The 23,896-nt window shown below is 43.9% G+C and overlaps 1 long non-coding RNA gene across 1 annotated transcript in view; it reads left to right on the top strand.

The window, feature by feature from the left end:
• LOC115096118 overlaps window positions 1–23,203 on the top strand; it is a 33,834-nt gene extending 10,631 nt beyond the window's left edge. The window contains exons 2-3 of the long non-coding RNA XR_003857977.1: window positions 21,157–21,335; window positions 23,065–23,203. This is a non-coding gene — a long non-coding RNA (uncharacterized LOC115096118). The remainder of the gene's footprint in view (window positions 1–21,156; window positions 21,336–23,064) is intronic.
• Window positions 23,204–23,896: the final 693 nt, after the last annotated feature.

The raw sequence follows: 23,896 nt of genomic DNA, 5'->3' as shown, positions 1-23,896 counted from the left end.
AGGTGCAGGGGTTTTAAGCGAGTAGTTGGAAGACCTAGAAGGTAAAGAATTACAGTAATCGAGGTTTGAGAAAATGAGAGATTGTAGAAAGAAAATGAACCTCAGGAGGGGCTTTGCTGTTTTTATCATCTGCAGGCTGCAGTTTAGCTTTGCCCCTGAGCAAAGGGGCACCCACCACAGGAATCTGCTCCAGCCAGCAACCTAGATAAGGAGCTCAGCCCGTGGAAGTGGGACGCCTCCTCAGGGGACTGCCCCTTTGGATGCTCTTTCAGATGCTGTGACGTCACTGGAGATTTTGTGAGAAGATAACCTCAATTGCCTTCCACAATTGTTGGCCTCTTATTTATTATATTTATTAATTAACCTATGAATAATCTGTCTACTACTTCAGCATCATTAGATTGATATCTGTGAGTGGGTTATTTGTCATTTAGTATGTTTGGTGAGCTAAATTTGTAATAGGGCACACGATTAAATTTCTAATAGGATACATGATGTTGAGGGTCTATCGATTATTGCCTATTTGATTATTAGTTGGCTCATGACAATTATGTGCCATGCAGTTCAAACAAGTGATGTTTGAGCCATAAGGCTCTACGGTTATAAATCCCGTAAAGCTCGGGTTTCAACTGTGTGGAACGCAGAAAAGAGGAAGGAAGAGGTGCCATGACAGATTGGTTTATAGATGCTCGCCGAGATTGGGCTGGCAAAAAGGGAGTGCATTTCTCCTGCCTTGCTGGCCCTGCTGGAGATAATAATTGCATGTGGTAGGTTGGCATCATGGGATCACAATGCCTTTCAGGTAGTGGTGCCTACAACCACTACCTGAAAGTCACTATGGCTCTGCTCTAGAATGTGACCATAATTTCTGTTCCAAAATAATGAAAGGCATAAAATAATTAAACCGTTTAGGACAAAAAATGGAGACCAAGGAATAAATACTAAAGAGGAATTAAGTAATAAACGTTGCTATTTTGAAAAATCTAACTTATTCTGCTGCTTTAAGCTTTGAAAATATCACTACATTTTTGCTAATGATTTAGTGACTTGCTTAGGAATGGTCTGTGACCCAAAGATGAGACTCATCAACCTAGTGCCTGGAAATGATCAACATCTCTCCCAATGCCATTTTGTATGCCAAACTGTGCAGAGTATAAGGCCTGCTTTCTAGTCAAAGAATAAGACAAAAACATTGATAAATTAGAATCAAAACTATATAGAAACCTAATATGTTTAAGTCTTCTCTTTTCTTCCCTCTGCTAAGCAGCCATGAACCTATAGGCCAGATTGAAGTTTGAATAGTATATAATTTGTGAATCCTGGGGCTTGTTTTTGTGTATCACTGTTCCTTAGTGCACATCTTGTTTTTCAAGAAAGACACTGGGGAAAAAATGTCATTCAACAGGATTCCATCCACTTAAAATGAGGCACTCTCAACAAAAGTGTACCTATTCTGATGAATGCATAAAACCTTCTCATTATCTTTCTGCTTTGGGAGCCACCTGAACTGGAGAAGCTCCAAAAGCACTGTAGATATTTGCCCTGCATGCTTATTCTGTCTTGCTTCTACTTCTGCCTCAGAGTGCATTTCAAGGAGCAAATACAGGCTTATGTTACTTGGCAAAGTCCTAAAAATATTTGTCTATGTGAGATTGTCAACCCCCATAACCTTTGCAGTGTCATATGATCAGCTGAGAAGAGGTGAAGCAAACCAAATGGAACTCCCAGCTGGAAATGATCACTAGGTCACATAGATAAGTCTTCACAGCCTTTATGTAGCACCTCTGGACTACACTTACCAACATGCAACTATGCACATACTTTGGAATCTTGTGTATTTAAGATAGCAACTGAGAAGAGTCAACAAACAGCACTGTCCACAAAGCCACTGTTATTTGATATATATAATATGACATAATATTACCATCATGTTAGAACCTCACACAAACACATATACAACTCAGGACTGCTGACTTTGGAGTCAAAATACATTTTCTGAATACCTACAGCCCAGTCCTTCAGAAAGCATACCACCAATAGCCACAGTGCAATATACATTTATATGGTCTTTACTACAAAAGCAATTGGATTTCAAGACCTTAGTGGTAGGGTCCTACATGGTTTTGTGTCTCTTCAGTGTTTGTTCTTATGTTAATGAGAGTCCAGAGTCTTCAGAACAATTGCTTAGTTTGGACTCAATTCACCCAAATTCAGAATTTAAAAAAAGTTCTATCAGAAAGTTACTCACCGAGTTTGGCAAATAAAAATATTTGTATCTTATATTAAAAAAAAAAAGCCATAGCACAGAGACCCTGCGTATCTCAGTCTATATGCAGCCTCTTGCACCAATCACTGCTCTGCTTAATGTAATACATTTTCAGTTTCATTAAAATATGCACAATAATAATCATTACTTTCCCAATGTGCAGTCAGTTGCCTGATGTCATTAGTATTTGGAACCAGGTGGAGAAAGTGCTCTGCCCATACACTGACTGTGAAGCCAGCTTGATCAAGGAACTAAAAGCTAAAAATATTCAGTCACCAAATTTCCTCATATAACCATGCTAAAAACACTTAAACAGCCCTGATCCAGAAGAATCAAAAGAGCACTTTTATAGTTCTCAGGAAATAACAAATAATCTTATACCAGAGTTAGGTAAGTGTCCCACACAAGCTGAAGTCATAAAAGAAAACAAAACAGAATTTCATGCACTGTACACTTCGGGGTAGATTTTAATACCTACATGCGTGCGTCCATGTGCACACGCTACCTGGCTTGCGCACATGGTCACCCGATTTTATAACATGCACGCGCCAACGCCTGCAGCCTTCCTCGGTTCCCTCCCAAGGCGCTCCAATTTCAAAGCGGCCTGGGAGGGAACTTCCCAACCCCTTAAACTAACCTCTCTTCCCCTAACCTAACCCCCCCCAGCCCTAATCAAAATCCCCCAAAATTTCTATTTTACCTCTTGCGCCTGCCTCAGGGCAGGAGCGGTTGTGCGCGACGGCACCCTGCCAGCAAGCGATCCTCCGACACAGTGGCAAATGGCCACTGTGCTGGGGGCCTCTAGCCGCCCCCCGCCCCTTTTCTTCGGCCCTGGGACTTACGCGCGTGGCCGGGCCTTTTTAAAATAGGCCCAGTGCACATAGGCTTTTGAAAATCCGGCCCTTTGGCAAGAGTACGTAGCAGTCTGCAGTGAAAGTGCAGTAGTCAATACTGACACTCTTCTGAACCAGCAGTTGGATGCAAGGATGGAGTTAACAGCAAGGTTAAGAGGGGATACCCATTACCATCTACAAGCACAAAACAAAAAGATACAGCCTTCACTTAAAATATTCACTTACCACTTCTGTCATAACCCAGCACACAGTGAATCATCATCTTCTGCACTTATCCAGCAGAACTCTATTCTGAACATCCCAACCACATATGTTCTTATGCAGGGGGTCCTGCCATAATATCTTGGCAGCACTGCAGGCTAGAAAACATCACATTCATCACTAGTTGTTGTATGGTGAGCAGTGCAGTTGAGAAAAGACAGTATGTAGTAATGCTACCTAGTGCTTAAAGTAGTCTGTGTGAATGAGTCTTGCTTTCCAATTTAGCTGTGTAAGATGCCAATACAACATGGGGTAGATTTTTAAAAAATACATGCGAGCATCCTTGTGTGCACCCTACCCGGCAAGCGCACATGGACACTTGATTTTATAACATGCATGCCTGGCGCAAGGGGGTAGAATTAATCAGATTCACGCAATGATGAGATCGGGGCTCCCCCAGTTCGCTCCAATTTAGGAGCAAACTGGGAGGGAACTTCCATACCCTAACCTCCCTTCCCCTCTCTTCCTCACCCTATAAAACCCTTTTTTTTTTTTTTTTTTTTACCTTTTATTTTGAAAGTAACTTCAGGACCCGACCTGTGCATTTATGCACATACTTTTGAATTTTCTAAAGTATACGCATAAGTTTTCTCAGAAAAACTACCAGCACAACTTAGGTATAAATGTGTGTGGGTAGTTGTCTGGGATAATTTTTAAAATGAAAGTATGCACCTATTTTCACTTTGAAAATTAATGCAAAGTCTTCAGGAAAAAATTAGCTGCAGACTTTGCACGTATGCAGACAGTCTTAGAATGACCCTCTGTGAAAGCAATTTTGGTATTGTATGAGGGAATGCAAGGTCATTTTCAAAGGGAAACTCCCACAAAGTTCAATTTGTGTTGCCAGGGTGGGAGTGACCAGCAATAGTGGAGCAGAAGTGTAGTCTAGTGGTTAGGAAGCCAGCATTCAGATCCTACAGACCCTCCTTGTGATCTTGGACAAGTCACTTCACCCTCCATTGTCTCGAGTACAGCAGGCCTGGATTTCTCAGTGCCTAGTGCGGCAACAATCTGGCTGAAGATTTGCTGCTTTCCAGCTGTGCTGAATCTCACTCAACAGAGAACAGCCCTTTGCTTCCTGATCTAGTCCCTTCCTTCCCAAGCAGCCTACAGGGACAGGAGGTGGGGAAGATGAGCCTGGAGCAGACAGAGCAAAGGGAAATCATTTTGGAGAAGTCAGGAGGGGCTGAGGGAAGATCATCGGCAGGGCCGGCAGAAGCACTAGGCCTGGGCCTAGGGCGTGAGGCATGAGCAGCCGCCGCTCGCAGCCCCACATGGCTCGCGCCCCCTAATAGGAGTGGCGGCATGACCGGGGGGGGGGGGGGTGGCATAACCAGGTGGGAGCAGCGAGATGAGGGGGCTGGCGCAAGGCAGAAGGTGCCTAGTCCCCTTGCACCAGCCCTGATATTCACGAGGGCAGGAAAAGGAGAGAGAATCAGCTGGGCAATGTACCTGTGTGTGTGAGAGAAGGGGGGGGGTATATAAGAGAAGGGATTGATGCCAGCTGTGTGTATATGCTAGACTGGGCAGGAAGTTAGAGAGGAGATACAAGAGGGAGCAGGATCAAAGCACAGAAGAGACATGCTCCCTCCCTCCACTCCCATCAGTGCAATTCAAATCCTCTCTCTCCTTTAACCTCAGATTATTTTCCTACTCCCTTCTTCTCTTACTCAATTCCAGAAACTCCCTTCCTCTCGCTTCTCTTCCCCCATCCCAGATTCCAGAACTTCCCCCTTCCTCAATCTTTCCCATCTACCATCCTCCCCATCCCCAATTCTTTCTCCCTGTCCTCCCCATCCCTGTCCTCTCTCTCTGTCTCACACTCCCCCCCCCCCCCCGCCCTTCTCCTAAACCCAATCCTGGTCCTCCTCTCTTATATTCCCATCCCAGAGATTTCTGCTCTCTACTGATGCTTGAGATCTCTTTTCTTAACCCAATAAAAAAAATTATACAGACAAGCAGGACCTGAACATTACTTAATTTTTATAATGTAATATAAAAAACCTGGAAATGTTTGCCAATGTGCTTCAGAATTGTCTTATTTTTTGCCACAGAATCTCCCTGAGCTGCTGCAGGAAACTGAGGGGCTGTGCCTTAGACCTTCTGGTCCCTGTTGTCTAACCTTATTTGGGGGGAGGGGAGAGGTGACAACACTGTGTCTAGGGGCAGGGATGGATTTTGGATTTTTGCTGCCTCTAGGCACGTTTGGTACTTTTACCACTCACCCTCCTGCAAGGGACTGTTAACAGAGTAGCAGAAGGCTATTCTCTGCTGAATCTCAACAAATCTTAGCCAGCCTGCTGCCCCTAAATGTTTTCCGCCTTAGGTACAGACATAGTGGGTGCCTATTAAATCCAGAGCTAGTGCTACCTGTTCTGTTTCCCTATGCTGTCTCCCACCCCTAGATTCTAATGGAGCTCTTCATGGGCTTCTTTCTTCCCATAGGATATAATTAAAAAAAAACAAAACAGCTAGGGGTAAATATATTAATCAATTTCAGTAGTCCTTAACCTGTTAATTTAAAGTGTACTTTTATTCACATCATCTTATACACAATACAAATTAACAAGCATATATCATATGTACAGTTTCTCAAATATTTCTATTCTTATATTCCAAACTTCACTTACATTGATAAATTCCACCCATAAAAAACATTCATGCACACAAATGTAGGTGAAGTACTTCCACACACATCATTCCATCATACATCAAATAAAAAAATCAAAACATATTTCAAAATATTAAAAAATACCTACGTGCAATATGTACTCAATAAGAAGCTTCTATAAGTATTTTTCTTGACATAAAAAAGCCCAGTAATGTGAAATGATCTACATGATTCCAAATATCATCTAGAAATGCTATCACTTCAAACACCTAAAAAGTATCCAACTTTCAAGACAAAATATCACTGCTTCAATCCCAGAAGCTTCCAACATCCGACAGAAAAATAGAGTTCACTCCCAGTCCTAACTAGGGCCCAAGTTTCGCCTTATATACAAAGCTGCTTCAGGGAAACAACAATTGATATATATTCTGCAAATTACTACCCAATGCTCACGTAGACATCAACTGTCGGCACAGAATACTCCTACCCAATACTTGCATAAGCATTAACTGCTGGCTCTAAATCACCATAAACTTGGGAAAGAGAAGCTCTCATATAATGTTGCTCTAATAGCGAAACGCACTCCAATCATATTTCACTTGGATTCTAAATGCTGGAAAACTTTTGCATCAACATTTATAGTATAGTGTTTTAGCTGCCCATTATATCAAGACTTAGTAGTGTATGAGCAAGATTGATATGTATAAGTTCAGGCATACAGGCTTATGACTATGAAATTGCCTCATAAATAACAATGCTTGGACAATGGACCAACATGTGGTTTGTACCAGACCAGTTCTTCAGGATTCGCTGAACACTGATCTGGAAATCCTTCCTTGAGTCCAGAGGTAAGATCTCCTCCCTCAGCTCCTTTGGGCATGTGTTGGAGTCATTTTTTGTTACTTTTGCTGAGGATGTATTATAGAGGATAGGCCAAATTTATTTATTTATTTATTTTATTTATCGAGTTTTATATACCGTCATTCAGTTTTGCCATCACAACGGTTTACAAATTTTCGGTCTTAGCGAGTTAGCAAATACAACATATTTGTAATAAAGTCACAAGATGAAGTTACAGAATAAGGGTACAGGATAGAGTTGCACAGTTACGTTAGAAGATGCAATATGAATAGGTTGAACTTACAATGATGAAATGGTCAGATATACATTTTTGGTTAATTAAATACGTTTCTTATATTCTAAAAAGATATTAGCAATGTTGTTCAGGTGTTAGTAAAGGGGGTAAGTTTCTTTATGTTGAGTTTAAGAAGGCTTTGGTGACTAGCCAGGTTTTCAGTTCTTTCTTGAAGGTTTTATGTTGGGTTGTGTTCTTAATTTGATTGGAAGTGCATTCCATAGTTTGGGGCTTCTGATGGATATGGCTCTTTCATGAGTTGTGTTGAGTTGTGTGGTTCGGGCATGTGGAATTTTCAGGAGACCTTTGTTGGTTGAGTGTAGGTCTCGTTTTGGGGCATGGAGTTCAATGGTTTTACTTAGCCAGTTGGTTTGCTGTTCTATGATTAGTTTGTGTAGGATTGTTAGGGGTAGATTTTATAATTCTACACGCACGCGTACTTTTGTTCGCGCACCAGGCGCGAACAAAAGTACACCGGATTTTATAAGATACGCGCATAGCTTATAAAATCTAGGGTCGGCATGTGCAAGGGGGTGCACATTTGTGCAACTTGCGCGCGCCGAGCCCTGCGCGCACTGCCCGTTCCCTCCAAGGCTGCTCCGAAATCTCGGAGGGAACTTTTCTTCCACCCCACCCCCCCCACCTTTATCTGAAAAGTTACTACTGCCTCCGGGCAGTAGTAACTTACGCGCGCCGGCGCAGCAGGCCCTGACACAGGCCGCTGTGTCGGGGCACTCGGCCATGCCCCCGATCCAAAGCCACGCCCCCTGGCCACACCCCCGACCGCCCCTTTTTGCAAGCCCCGGGACTTACGTGTGTCCCGGGGCTTGTGCGCGCCGCCGAGCCTTTTCAAAATAGGCTCGGCATGCACAGGGGGGGGTTAAAAGGGTTACGTGCGTAACCCTTTTAAAATCCGGCCCTTAGTATTTTGTAGTCTATTCAGTATTTAATTGGGAGCCAATGTAGCGATATAAGGGATGGGGTAATATGATTGTGTTTTTTTGTTCCTGTTAGGATTCTGGCGGCTGTGTTCTGTAGGATTTGGAGTGGACAGATGGTTGCGAGAGGTAGTCCGAATAGTAAGGAGTTGGAGAAAATAAGTAGTTGTAGAACTGTTCTGAAGTCGTCCAGTGAAAGGAAAGGCTTCAGTCGTCTGAGTGTTAGTAGTTTGTGGTATCCTTCCTTAATTTTATTAGTTATGTGGATCCTGAAGGATAGGTCGCTGTCGATGGTGATTTCTAGGTTTCGAGCATGTGTGACTGGATAGATTGATATTTTTTGTTTCTCCATTTTGAGCAGTTGTGTTGGAGAGTTGTTGCTTTTTCTGTCTAGGATGATTATCTTTGTTTTGTCTATGTTTGTTTATTATGAGTTTTAGGTCGGTTAATAATTGTTTAATTTCTGCGAGATACATGGTTGTTTTTTTGTATGTTCTTCCAAGGTATTATGTATTGGGATAAGTATTTGTATATCGTCTGCGTATAGAAAGTGGGTCAGACCAAGGCGATCAAGCAGGTGACATATTGGGAGGAGGTAGATGTTGAAGAGTGTTTCTGATAGCGCTGATCCTTGGGGAACTCCTGTATTGAGGTGTATTTTATTTGAGAGGGTATTGTTAAACATTACTTGGAAGCTTCTGTGTGATAGATAGGATGAAAACCATTGTAAGGTTTTACCAATGTCTCCTATTTCAGACACTCTTTCGAGAAGGATTGTGTGGTTTATTGTATCGAATGCAGCTGATAGATCCAGGAGAATCAGCAAGTAGCTTTGGTCGCTGTCGAATCCTCTGAGTACAGTGTCATTTAATGAGAGGAGTAGTGTTTCTGTGCTTAGGTTTTTCCTGTAGCCAAATTGTGAAGAGTGTAATATGTTGTTCAATTCTAGGTGATCGGTGAGCTGGGAGTGGATGATTTTTTCAATGATTTTGGCAATGAAGGGTAGGTTGGATATGGAGTCAGAGTTTTCACCCAGACACAAACTAGTTTGAAGGCCACAGGTCAACCTCTGAGTGAACTCCTGTTTACTGTCTTGCACTGTGAAATGTTTATGAACAGGTAAGAGTGTGTTTATTTAGTTATTCCACTAAGTCTACTAAAGTCTGAGAGAGAAAATGAAAGCCACACAGCTGTGTCTGAAATCTGATAAGAACTCAGAGGGAGGGAATGCCGTTGCTTTCACAAGTGTTTGTAGTGTATAAGGAGAGACAGTGAGAAAGAGAGGGAAGAGAGAACCCTGGACATGATGATATGGCTAATCCTTTGGAAATGTGAGCTTTTTAGATCTATGTAGCAGTTGTTATTATCTACCATAACTTCTTCTATACGATCTGATTTTATTTGTTCTGTCCTATTGCTCAAATAAACTTACTTTCTTAGCTAGAACCATGACGTACTGAATCCAATTTTGGGTGTGGCTCTTTGTGTAGGGGGTAAACTCCAGGGTTCAAGACCCCAGGTATAATCCTAGTAATTGTGTGTATTTATATGAGATTAGTCCCACAGGTCAGAGCCCCTGGGCAAGGGCGCCAGTGTGCACGATCTGAACCTATAACAGCATGTTGGCCAGAATGGAACCTCATGATGAGAATTCCAACTTTGTTCTAGGTACCGAAATTAAGGAACCCTCATTAGATGATGTGGTGAATTCATCTTCAAGAAACTCTATGATAGAAGTTTCTGGTGTAGCTTCAGTTTGGTGTGCTATTCCAGTGCCTGTGCAGTTACCAGCAGCTCAGGAAGAGAATGCTTCCTCTAAGACTTGTGAATCATCTGATATTTCTTTAGAAGATGTTTGGAATGCTTTTATCTGATTGAGAAGTCTCTTTCCAGCTCTGTTTCTCAATTGAGTCGATTTTCATCTGCTGTCTCCTCTAAGCTAATGGAGGTAGACAAAAGGTTGGGATCAATTGAAGATACTTTAGGAGTGCTGTCTGGAGCGATTACCAAAATTCAAGCGTCATTAGTTTCAGGAATTAAAGATAATTTGAGTCTTCATTACAAATGTGAATGTTGGACAACAAACTTAGATCTAAGAACTTACATTTGCATAATTTCCCAAAGACTCGTTTCCTTTCAGTTACTGAGTTGTTTAAAAATATATTATTGAAGTCTTGCAATTTTCCTCAGAAAAATCTTTTCTTTTATCCAGTTTTTATTATATGCCAGATAAGAAGAGAGTGATAGGTACCTAGTGATGGTGCCATGGGTGTTTTGGCCTCAATAGATAGTTCTGATGATCTCTTTTCCTTCAAATGGCAAAATTTCCACTAGGTCAGCTTTTGTGGTTTCCTTTGTTTCTCTTTTTTTTTTTTTTGTATAATAATCTTTATTCATAACCTCAGATCCAACATTTATATCAAACTGTAACATATAACAGAGCGTAAATCCAAGCGGTACAGTTCAGTAATATTCATAGGTCACCATATACATAATGTAACAAAGGACAGAGACATAAAAAGAACAAAATATTGCAATGCTTCATACAATATGGTCTATCCCCTATCAAAATGACTGCCCTCTTTTCAAGAGACCTAGGTTTAGAAATTATACTGCTGAGCAAAGAAAGAAGAAAAAAGAAAAAAGAAAGGGAACAAGTTTACAGCAAGAGCTCTCTTGGAGCCAAGGTTATAATTTTGTGGTACTGAGGTATCAGCACCTTAATTGGGGAGTTCCTTTCCTCTCCCCCCCCCCTCACCTCCCTCCCTCCCCTCCCTCCCTCCCTCCCTCCCCCTGTTTGTCACTATAGTATTTCACCCCACTCTCGGGGGGATGTGAGAAGGTTACTGCACATAAGAAAAAAAAAAAGAAAAAATGATGAGGAACAGAGCACAAAATGAGGAATATAACACAAAATATTGTTTAGGAGGTTGCGGAGATCACTCACGGCCCTACTAGAAAGGGTATTCCCTAAACGTCTATTTAAGTGGGTGATGGTGCATGGGGCTCCTCACTCTCCAGCTTCGGAAGCAGGTCTATAACTTCACTTGGAAGCCGTTGAACATAATCTCGCCATATTCGGGCTGTCTGTTGTTTGTATTTGGTTGGTCTCTGATTCGCTGTTTGATACTCCATATGCAGAAGGATCTGCATTTTATGTTCCCATATCGATTGGTGCTGCGGGTGCTGTTCCATCCACTGGGCAAGGATAGTAGTTTTTGCCATCAATAAAACTTTGTGAAAGAAGTCTACTTTATATTTGTCTATAACCGCCTCTGAGTCGTGGACCAGCCCAAAAAGCCACAGTTTGGGTTCCAACGGGATCTGGGTATCCCAAAGTGACCGCATGTACATTTGAAGGTATCGCCAGAAGACCTGAAGAACCTTGCACGACCAAAAGGCATGATAGAAATCCGGATTGGGATCCATACATCGAGCGCATTGTCTGTACTCTGTAACTCCCATGCGAAACGCCCTGCTCTGAGAATAGAAAGCTTGATAATATACCTGATATAGTTTGTCCCGTAAAATAACATTTTCCACTGTCTTGGGTATGTTCTGTAGGCTTCGCAGAAAATCAGGAAGTGTAATAGGTTCGGGGAGACATCTATTCCATTTTTGGACTATTGTTCCTGAATCCACTGGATGAAGTAAACGTATAAGTTCAACGTAATATTGCGCGCAACGATGACGTTTCTTGTCGGAACCTTGTATAAACGCCAACAGATTAAACGAAAGAGAAAATTGAGGGTCTTTGAAAAGCCGGTCCATGATAAAATGTCTCAATTGAAGATAGCAATAAAAGTCTGTAGACGGTAGCCCATACGTGCCTTGTAGTTCCTCGAAACTGATAGGAATGGGGGTACCAGCCCGCACGTGGAACAGCTGTGATACATTAACCAAACCACATGTTAGCCATCTTGCAAAGGGAGGGTGTTGCATACCAGGGGTAAACAAAGAGCAGCCTATAATTGGTAAGCATACAGTGTATTCAGGATTTACCTTAAACAGCAGACAGATTCTTTTCCATACCTGGCAGAAGGGAAAAAGAAGAGCACTGGAAGGGATCAAGGGAGGTAACAGATGTATGGGAGACTGCAACACCCCACTAGCTGTGAGTGGATACAACCAGTGATTATAATGGAGGACTGGTGAACAATATCTCGTATCCGTTATCCAGTCTCTTACATGTCGCAACAAGCTTGCGTAGTTATAAGCCTGTAGATCTGGACAACCTATACCCCCCTCCCTTCGAGAGCGCATTAAAATAGAAAGGGAAATCCTGGCCCTCTTACCCTTCCACAGAAATTTGCTAAGAGCAGAGTTTATGGCTTTAACATCTTTTTTCTTCAGCCAGATTGGTAACATTGCAAACAAATACAGCCATTTTGAAATTTCCATCATTTTCAGTAACAAAACCTTACCAGAGAGTGAAAGTGGCAACTTTTGCCATACAGACAGTTTTGCTAAAAGTTTTTGTTTTAAAGGGGTAACATTTAAGGAATAAAGTCGGTCCAGTGTGGCGGGGATATAAATGCCTAAATATTTTAGGGAATCATCAACCCAGCGAAGGGGAAAGGCCCCCGGCCATGTGCCCCTCAAAGTTCCCAATACGTCCAATGCCTCCGATTTTTCCACGTTAATTTTTAGTCCCGCAAAGACTCCGAAGGCTCTCTGTAGTCTTAACACCTGGGGTAGAGCGGTATGCGGGTTACTGAGAGCGACTAACATGTCGTCCGCAAAAGCGGCCACTTTAAACTCTTCCCCTTTAAATTTTACCCCTTGAAGTTCGGATGTCTCTAGCAGCTTCCTAAGTAGCGGGTCCAATGCCAAAATGTACAGAATCGGAGAGAGAGGACAGCCCTGCCTTACTCCCCTCTGAATAGGAATGTCCCCTGAAAGATCGTCGTTGGCTGATATATGTGAAACCGGATTTTTATAGAGAAGGGAGATAGCTTGAATAAGCTGGGCTGGAAATCCAAAGCGTCGCAAAACAGAAAACATGTAGTCCCATGAGACCCTGTCGAATGCCTTCTCTGAGTCAAACCCGACTACCATGGTTTGTAATTGTTGTCTATGTGAAGTCTCAAGAGCCGTAAGCAATCTAATCACATGAGACCCGGCATTACGTCCCTGTACAAACCCAGCTTGAGCCGGGGAAATAAGCGTGGGCAATATAACATTAATTCGGAGCGCTAGTATACGGGCAAAAAGTTTGAGATCATAATTGAGAAGGGAAATGGGTCGGTAAGATGCTGGCTGAGAAGGGTCCTTGCCCGGCTTTGGCAATACGGTTATAAAAGCTTTATTGAAATGCGGAGGAAAAGCACCTTCCCGCCAGGCCTGATTATAGTAGTCAGTTAAGGGGGTAGTAATGACTAACTGCAGAAGCTTATAATATTCCGTTGGGAATCCGTCCGGCCCCGGGGATTTATGGCATTTTCCAGTTTTTATGGCTCCACTGAGTTCCCGTTCCGTTATAGGTTGGGTCAAAATTTGCTGCTGAAGGGAAGTCAGATGTGGCAGGGAAATATCTTGGAAAAACAGATCTTCCTCTGTCTGGCCCCCTTCCCTATCTTCCCTGTAAAGGGTCTCATAGAAGGAGCGTAAGGCTTCTAAAATTTCCGCAGTTTTTGTGACCTGTTGGCCTGTAGTCGTACGTAAACTGGAAATATAAGATTTTTTCCTTTTGACCGCCACCAGCCTCGCCAGGAGTTTGCTGGATTTGTTGCCATATCTAAAGAAAAAATGGTCAGAAGAGTGGAGTGCTTTCTGGGCTTTAAGATGTATATGAGCATTTAACGCCTGTAGACAGGACTGATATGCCTGCCTATGAAGCGGATTGGGTCTGTCCACCAAGATTTTTTTTGCGGTCCTTAGTTTTCCCTCTAGAAGAAGAATGGCTGCATTAAGATTTTTGTTCTTGCGGATAGTATATGCAATGATCTCCCCCCTGAGGACAACTTTACTGGTTTCCCAGAACAATATAGGGTTGTCAACGTGAGCCTTGTTATTTTCGGCATATTCTTCCCATTTCTCCCTGAGGAAATTATGAAAGTCAGGGTCATTATAAAGGTGTCCCGGGAACCGCCACACCCGTCTTTGGCTCCGGTCAGCAGTAAACCACATATCAACCCAAATGGGAGCATGATCAGCCACTGCAATAACCCCTATATCTGCTGCCTCGACTGAAGTGAACATATGGTCAGCTAATAGGAGATAATCTATTCTGGACATGGTACCGTGAGCTCTGGAAACGTGAGTGTAATCACGCTCCTCCGGATGTAATATTCGCCAGGGATCTACTAGTCGCAGGTATTTACATAGTTGACGTACACCTGTACAAGAGCTATCGCGGTATGATGGGGGTGTTCTGGATTTGTCTAAATAGGCATCCATAACACTATTCATATCCCCCGCCAGCAGAAGGTCACCCTGCATATTAAGCTGCAATACATTAATCAGTTGTGTAAAAAACTCCCTGTCTGGGGAATTGGGTGCATACACATTGCACAGAGTGATCAGCTTTCCAGCAAGAGTGCCCACAATAATAACATATCTCCCTTCATTATCATGGAGTTCCTTGGTTACGGTTAGTGGAACATTTCTATTAATTAGAATGGCTACCCCACCTTTCTTGCCCTTTGCCGGTGAAAAATAACACTCTGACACCCATTCCCGCCTCAGTTTCCTGCTTTCCAACTCGGATAAATGTGTTTCCTGTAAGCAGGCTATATTAGCCTTCAACCTATGCAGATGTTGCAAAATTTTTTTCCGTTTTACCGGAGATCCCAGGCCGTCAACATTCCAGGAAAGTATCCTATATTTACCCATAAGCGCTCCAGTTAGCAAGCCCTGTCAGGATATGTTTTATCAATAAATGCCGAAAAGGAGCTGGGGCCCAGCCCCACCCAGCCCCATCAGTCGGGTGATATCGGGGCTTGTCTCGCATTCTCCCTCTTCCGGTCAAATACCCCATTCCAAACAGAAAACCCTCCTCACACAGCAGCAAAGCACCCAAGTGACAAATCCCCTTACCCATTCCCAGCCCCAAAAATCTGTGAACAGTTGGTACCAAAGAAAGTAGTAGTCGCAAACCATGAATCCCCATCCCGACCCTCCCAAGAGCCCAACCTAATAAACAATAAGGTACCGTTCTCCCTGACGGAGAAAACTTGGCACGTGTAGCATGTGGATGGACACCGCGCCACCCACTATGAGTAAGTCCTATATCATATGTTAGCAGTCACACAAAACTGAAGGAAGTTCAATAACAATAACAATAGTGACATATAAAAAAAAAACCCGAAACTAGTTAACCATATACAAGTCCTATGACACAATATTCTGGTGCAATGAATAACATAGTATAACATGTTGAAATATGATTATTATTATATATGCGCCTCTTAGATGAAAACTAAGCCCAACTTTCGCCCTGTAACCAGCGTCATCATATGCAGTCCCATTGTCACCTTTTTGTACTGTCCTGCATCCGAGCAACTCAGTCACCAGCTGCAGTCCGACTTTGCTGAGGGCATGCAGCCAACAATTTGAAAAATTTTGTAGTATCTGGGCTAAAGAGTGAGCTACCTTTCGGCGTTGAGTAGAAGATAAACGTAAAAAAAACTGCAAGAAAACTGTGAAAACTTTGTCAAGCACCGACTATGCCAGTCAGCCGCTTCCCATTTCAAGCTCTCAGGTAGAAAAGGGCGTTGGAAATCTACTTGCCCCTGTCACCATAGATAGCCGAGCCGCCAAAGCCTAAAATGGCCACTTGCAGCGATTTTTGAAACTTACCGGCCAGCCTATTTTTTAACCGGCGCCATAATGAGCCTCAATGAAATCCTGCGCCTTCTTTGGTTCTTCGAACAGTTGTATTTGCCCTTCGTGCCAGATCCGTAATTTCGCAGGATAGCCGAGTGCAAATTTGATTTTTTTCTGGTAAAGATGAGAGCAGGTCGCTGAAAAAGCTTTCCGTATGGTCGCCACTCTTGCGGAGTAATCCTGTACGATTCGGATTTTAGAGTTCTCATAGAATAGCTCAGCTTTTGATCTCGCCGCTTGAGAGACCCGGGCTTTATGCGCAAAATTTAGGAATTTCGCGATGACGATCCTCGGCCTGCCATCTGTCTGTCTTTTTGGGCCTAATCTATGGGCCCGTTCAATAGAAATGGCTCCTTTAAGCTCGGGAAGGAGAAGAGCCTCTGGCAGCCACGTTTCAAGTAAGCATCCTAATTGAGAGTCTTCAATGGATTCTGGAAAGCCAATGAATCGCAGGTTCGAACGACGAGCTCGATTTTCGAGATCATCTAGTTTTTCTGCTTGATCCCGTACAGTCTTTTCTAATTCTTTTATTTTAGAGTCTTGAGCGCAGCAGTCATCTTCTAAGGTAGAAATGCGGCCTTCCGCGTGATCTACCCGAGGGCCGAGATCAGTGAGTGCCGCCTTCACTTCCTCAAGCTGGGTGCCGATGCTCGCCAATTTTTCATCGAGTGCTGTATGAATGATTTCTTTGATTTCCCCTAAAAGGTGCTCAGCATTTGGCGTTTCCAGCGACACAGGCATTTTAGATTGAGGGGTCCCGGTCGCCATCTTGTCCGGTCCCGCTTTAACCTTCTCCTTTTCTTTCCGACTCCCCCGGACGACTCGGAGAGGGGGGGATTTCTGCATAAAATTCACTATCGACATATGCAGAGCCGGTGATTCGTTTCAAAAGTTCACAGAGGCGGTAAAATTGGTTTCTTTCGCAGTTTTGGGCGGCGCGGCGTCCAGAGCAGAGCGAGACACGTCTTGCTCAGTCTATCCACATCACGTGACCCCTCTTGTTTCTCTTTTTGATAGTTGTTTCTTCAGCAATTCTTTAAACACAAGAGTGTACCTTTTGTGGTCAGGCTATATAAGTTTTTCCTGATGTTTCCAACAAAGAGGAAGATGTTTCTAAATTTAAAATCTAGAGTATTAGCAATTGGGGGAACCTTTTTTCTTGAATTTCCTTGTAAATACTTGGTAGAATTTCTCAGGGTAATAAATGTTTTTCTTTGTCCTGGTCACCTAGAAACTTTTATTCTAGATAAGTCTTCTTGATGGATGTGTTACATCTGGGGTTTTTTTTGTAGAAATTGTATCAAGAGGTGACAGTTGCTGCCCCCATGGTGTGGACTTTTTTCAGTGTAAAGATGTGTAAATTAAAAAATGTGTATTCCTTCTTGGATTTGTGCTTGAAATGCCTTTGTTTTACATCATATATTTTGATTAAAACTTAACATGTAAAAAAAAAAGAGAGAGAGAATGGATGTTCCCCTTCTTCTTCTTACCCATCCCAACTTGAGATGCAAAAAAAATGCAGCACGGAGCAAAGCTTCTTCAAGGGGTGCTCCCAGTTGATGCATGGCTTCAGCGTGCTGGCAGCAGCGTGCCACTGTGTGGAAGTTTTTCAAGGCCCTTGTCTCTCACCAGGATGACAGGGAATGTTCTCAGCATCACTATAGAGGGTGGTTCAGGCCAGAGGCTAGCATCTCGCTCTGCACTCTCCCCAAATGGTCTTACAGTAAGGCGCTTTTTCAAGGTCCTTGCCTCACCTGGATGATGTCGGGGAGGATTCTCAGTGTTGCTGTGGAGGGCAGTTCAGGCCGGCAGCTAGTGTCCCATTCTGCCCTCTCCCCTCAAAGTGGATATTTTAAAACGTTCTCTTCCTTTTTTGCTCTCTTCTGCTTCTTTCCTTGTTTTTCTTCCCTCTTGTCTCTTTTTCATATTCTTTCTGCCTGCATGTCTTTCTCTTTTTATCCTCCTTTCTCTACTTTTTTTATATGCTCTCTCCTCCATTCTTTTCCCCACTTTATCCCCCCCCCCCAACTATCATATCCAGAGTCTTCTCTCTATTAGCTCCATCCCTAGTTCTCTCCTTCCCCCCCCAACCCCCACTCCATTATAGGTCCTTCCTCCCTCTCCTTCCACCCAATAGCCACTCTCCTTTCCCTCTTCCTCTATCCTCATTTCTCTCTCCCTCACATCCCCCCTATCCAGGGTGCATCATCACAGCCCAAGTGCCACCCGATGCCCCTGCCTCTGCGGGGCTGCTGATGCCACCACTTCCTGTTCTTCGCGGCGGGTCATCTGCCTCTACTGCCATCATCTTCACAGATGGGGAGCCACCGCTGTCACTTTCTTCGCGGCTGGAATGCCGCTGACTTCCTCCTGCTCCCGGTGTCATCCTAGGTGCACGCAGACGTCTCTCTTCATAATTTAAAGGGCTTTCCACCTAGGGTTTGGGATGGGCCTAATAGTCCAGTTATTTGGGGGTGTGCAGGCTACCCAGAGCTTAAGTTGTCACTGAGGCTTGCCACTTTAGGGAGGGTGGGAGGGAGGAAGTGTGTGCTAAGAAGCTCTCCACTGAATGTGGGAATGCTGGGATGGCAGGAATGTGGAGTGGCAAGGACCATCTAACGGCTTTGATGCTGGGCTGATTCAGATGAATGGGTTGGATGAGGGTTTAGCGGCAGCATGTAATGAGATACCCGGTGCAGGGGGTTGTGTGTGTTTGTGTGGGGTTGGTTTGCTTGGCAGGTGCCAGAGGCCTGGCGGCAGTCCTATTTGAGAGTCTTTTTTTTTCCAGTCACTGGTCTCCTTAGATCATATCATGCACAGTAGACATAGAGGCTGCCACCCCAGGCCACATCATTTGACACTCACTCTGTCCTCTTTATATGCTGGCAGGGTAGAGCTACCTTTTTTTCTGCCATATGTAGGTCAATAGCGTTCCTGTGCATACATAGAGGTGGTGCAGCCATATCTGATGTAGACTCTAAGGGATAGGTTTTGCTTAGCACTCTCAGCGCTTCACTTGTACACTAACCAACCTTTCCCTTCGACACTGCTGTGTGCTTGGTGATTGTTGGAACAGAGTGCCAGCTGCTGTGTGACAGCTAGGGAGCAGGAGTGAGGGAGTAGATTCTTGTCGAGATTATCCACAGGCAAAGAGCTGAGGGCCTAGAGGGCTGCTGCTGCTGTTTGGGACCAGGCAGACTTCCACAGACTGACAGCCATCCCTGTAGTGGGCTAACCTATGGGTTCTGTATACTACCTGTAAGGATATCCTCACCTTACACTTATTATACAGATCCCCAAGCCATGCCAGTACAGCGGTGCCAGCCAGTCGTTGGATTCTGCTGTGCCTGGAGATGCCCTGGGCTATGATGTGTCAGATCTGGGACTTGTTTGCCTTTGAGGTCTTGGCCACCCAGTTGCCAAACAGGATTGCATAATGCTCCAGGACCCCTGCAATGACCCATCTCATTATACTGCACACTGAACTTGAGAGCCCTGAGATGAGGACGTCCTTCTGCCTGGCTGCCAGAAGGGGGTGCCACTTCCACTTCCAGAGAGGTGTCCTCCCTTTCCTCACTCTCCCTCCCACTCTCCTCTCCCCTCCCTTCCTCCCCCTACCCTACCCACTCCCTTCCCCTCTGCCCTCTCTCTCTCTCTCTATCTCTAGCCTGCTGTCCTTCTCCCTCCATCCTTGCCTGTCTATCCCCCTCCCACCTCCTTCTATTCCCTCTTGCCTATCTCTACTCCTGTCCCTGTCCCTACTCCTACTCCTCCTTCTCCTCCTAATATTCCTGCCCGCGTCCTCCCGCCTCCTCTCCTCATGCCTCTCCTCTCCATGCCTCTCACGCTCCAGCCTCCTCACTCCTCCTCACCACAAATATCACTCCTCTACTCACACCACTCTTCCTCACTCCTCCAACACCACTCCTCCACTTCTCCTCCACTGCTCCATCACCATTCCTCCTCACCAAAAGACAGACAGACAAACTGGACTAACAAACAAAAACTTTCACTCCAACAAAGAAGACAAAAGACCAAGGTAAAAAGAAGCAGATGGCAACAGAACACCAGACAACTCACTCAGGTAATCAAATCAGAAAAAGCTCCTGCTCCCACTATCCAACTCACCAACTCTCATCTCCTCTCTCCCACACCTGACACACCTTCCGAGGCAACTGCAGGAAGCTGGGATATATACATGAAAAAAATAACATACAACGCACTAATTTATGCTAGCCATGTAAAATGATGTAGCACGCGCTGACACAACACACCATGCGTTATTTACCTATGCGACGTGGGAGCCTGCAAATAAGCTAACCATTCCCTTGTTTTTATTGCAGGCACTATTTTCTAGAGATGTGCATTCGCCTAATTCGTTGTGGTTCGGGGGGACCTGAACCACGAAATGGATTTTCCCTGAGCTTTGGGGAAAATTCATTTTTTGGGTTACAGCGGGGGGAGGGGCACATTTATTTAAAAAAAAACAAAAAACCCACCCCAACCCTTAAATTTGACTTTCTTACACCCCCCCCCCCCCCCACCATCCCGATCCCTCCCCAAGACTTACTAAAAGTCCAGTGGGGTCCCGCAAGCGATCTCTCCCTCCATGCTGTCGGGCCTGCTATGACTCAAAATGGCACCAATAGCCTTACCCTTACGATGTCACAGGGGCTACCGGTGCCATTGGTCAGCCCCTGTCACATGGTAGGAGCATGTGACAGGGAGGTCAGGAGTTCCCCCCCCCCCCCCCCCAAGACTTGCCAAAAGTCCCTGGAGGTTCAGCGGAGGTCCGGAGTGATCTCCTATACTCGGGCCGTCGGCTGCCAGTATTCAAAATGGCGCCGATAGCCTTGCCCTTTCGATGTCACAGGGGCTACCAGTGCCTTTGGTCAGCCCCTGTCACATTTAAGGGTTGGGGTGGGGTTTTTTCCCTATTCGTGTTTTGTTTTGTTTTTTTTAAATTCATTTTTCCGGTTTCGGGTTCCAGTTTCGTTTTTGGCAAAAAACGATCGCCCGAACCAAAACCCGACCCGAGCCAGAAAAACGAAGCTCATCTCATTCTCTACTATTTTCTCTATGGCTTTTTGATGAATCTAGGTCTTAGACTGTAAACCTTCTGGTGACAGGAATGTAACTTGCCTTGTGCTACCAATAAAAAGGAGCAAGCTAAATCTAAAATAAATAAATAGTACCTTTGTAGATTGCGGTTTCATTTCTAAACTCTGAACTAAAGCATGTATTCTTTGTTCTTATGGTTTCAGACCGATCTGGACCTGGAGAATATCGTGCTGCTGACCCCGGGACTGGAGCAAGATACCTTCCCTCCAGAGTCCCATGCGGGCTTGTTTTTGATTCGCCTATTTCGTAATGGTCCTAAAGGTCCTTAAGGGATGCGAAGGGCTTGAGGACCAATTGTGATTGGTAGAAGACAAACCACCTTGTAAGTAAGTCCTTTTGCATGTCTCTGCTTGTTTCTCATGGCTGCATGCATGACTTAAAGTGCATTTCCATGCAGTATCTGTCTCAGCTTGGCATGCTGGAGCGACAGATGCTGCGTCCCGGTTGTGCGCCTCTTGATCCAGCTTATTTCACAGTGCATACCTAGTGCTTACGTCTCTTTCCTTTACTTGTGTGTGTATGTCTGCTGTGCCATTGTATCATACGTGTGCCCTTTGCGGAGGAAAAGCTTTTTCTGTGTTCACCGACAAGTGCTTGCTTGTCCTGTAACTAGAAGCCATTTTGTCCTTCCTTAGTTCATTTCCTTTCTGTGCCTTCTTCCTTTCCGTTACTGTGTCCTTTTTTGTTTGTTGCTCTTTTTTCCCCTCTCTCTTTTCTTTTTTTTTTCCCCTCTCTCTTTTCTTCCCCTCGGCTGCATTACATGTAGCATCCTCTCTTCAGAGCATATGAATCCTCCAGTCCTAACGCCATGAGTGCATGCAGTGCTAACTTTATGTCAGGTCATATCAGGTCACAACCTGGAACCTCTATGAACTGTGGCAAATTGTTTCCTTTTCTGCAAGCAGAGACGAATGTGGAGGCCTCTGCTGGCCCCGATCAGGTACCTTTTTCTTTTTTTTCTTTTTTTTTTTTTTTAAGAAAAATCCCGCTGAGGTGCATGCATGCCTTAGGGTTCACTCGGGCATTGACCAGCTGCTTCCTTTTGTGAGTGTAGTTATAGGTGCTGATTCCTTTTTTTTTTTTTTTAAGCTGTTGCTGCTTTCTTTGTTTCTTGTTTTGGTACTGGAAGATTGGGCATCCAAATGGCAGATGAAATTTTAATGTGGACAAGTGCAAGGTGTTGCATATAGGGAAAAATATCCCTTGCTGTAGTTACACGATGTTAGGTTCCATATTAGGAAAAAGATCTAGGCATCATAGTGGATAATACTTTGAAATCGTCGGCTCAGTGTGCTGCAGCAGTCAAAAAAGCAAACAGAATGTTAGGAATTATTAGGAAGGAAATGGTTAATAATCAGAAAATGTCATAATGCCTCTATATCAATCCATGGTGAGACTGCACCTTGAATTCTGTGTACAATTCTGGTCACCGCATCTCAAAAAGATATAATTGCGATGCAGAAGGTACAGAGAAGGGCAATCAAAATGATAAAGGGGATGGAACAGCTCCCCTATGAGGAAAAGCTGAAGAGGTTAGGGCTGTTCAGCTTGGAGAAGAGACGGCTGAGGGGGGATATGATAGAGGTCTTTAACATCATGAGAGGTCTTGAACGAGTAGATGTGACTCGGTTATTTACACTTTCAAATAATAGAAGGACTAGGGGGCATTCCACGAAGTTAGCAAGTAGCACATTTAAGACTAATCGGAGAAAATTCTTTTTCACTCAACGCACAATAAAGCTCTGGAATTTGTTGCCAGAGGAGGTGGTTAGTGCAGTTAGTGTAGCTGGGTTCAAAAAAAGTTTAGATAATTTCTTGGAGGAGAATTCCATTAACGGCTATTAATCAAGTTTACTTAGGGAATAGCCACTGCTATTAATTGCATTAGTAGCACGGGATCTTCTTAGTGTTTGGGTAATTGCCAGTTTCTTGTGGCCTGGTTTGGCCTCTGTTGGAAACAGGATGCTGGGCTTGATGGACCCTTAGTCTGACCCAGCATGGCAATTTCTTATGTTCTTATGGTCTGACTAGCCGTTTTTTCTCTCTTTCAGTCCAGCCATGACATGCAGCTCCTCCACCTCTGGGAACAGATGAGAGAAGATGACAATACTCTTGAAGAGTAAGCTCTGAGTGCCCCTGATGGCCAAGTCTCTCCTTCCTTCTCCTGCCCCCTCACCATGGTCCCCACCCCACCTCTAAAATAAATTTTTTAAAGTTGCTGTAGGTACCATTGTCTTTTTTTTTTTTTTTTAAAGACTCAGTAGTGTATGAGCAGGATTGATATGTATGAGTTCAGGCATACAGGCTTATGCCTATGAAATTAAGCCTCATAAATAACAATGTTTGGACAATGTCAAATGGAGGATGCAGCAGCCATTTCATGAACTTGGACCATATTATGACCGGGAGGAACAGAGTTCTGGCCTGATAAATTCAAAGTCTGTGAATGGGTTATCCCGTCAAGGTAAACCAATGGACAAAATGATGAGCTCTGGATTGTTAATTCACTCATGAGGTCTGTGAATAGATAATTTGCTCAAGAGAAACCAATATAAGAAAACGTGAATAGAAAATGTGAGCTAAACTTTAGCTCATATTTTCTTTATTCAGAGAAACATAATTCAACTCACAATATTTATCATTCCTTCAGAGATAAGAACATAAGAACATGCCATACTGGGTCAGACCAAGGGTCCATCAAGCCCAGCATCCTGTTTCCAACAGTGGCCAATCCAGGCCATAAGAACCTGGCAAGTACCCAAAAACTATGTCTATTCCATGTTACTGTTGCTAGTAATAGCAGTGGCTATTTTCTAAGTCAACTTAATTAATAGCAGGTAATGGACTTCTCCAATAACTTATCCAATTCTTTTTTAAACACAG

This window comes from Rhinatrema bivittatum, chromosome 7 (assembly GCF_901001135.1).
Source record: "Rhinatrema bivittatum chromosome 7, aRhiBiv1.1, whole genome shotgun sequence".
NCBI lineage: Eukaryota > Metazoa > Chordata > Amphibia > Gymnophiona > Rhinatrematidae > Rhinatrema > Rhinatrema bivittatum.
Note: the sequence above shows the minus strand (reverse complement) of the source record. Positions and strands in the feature narration are given on the sequence as shown.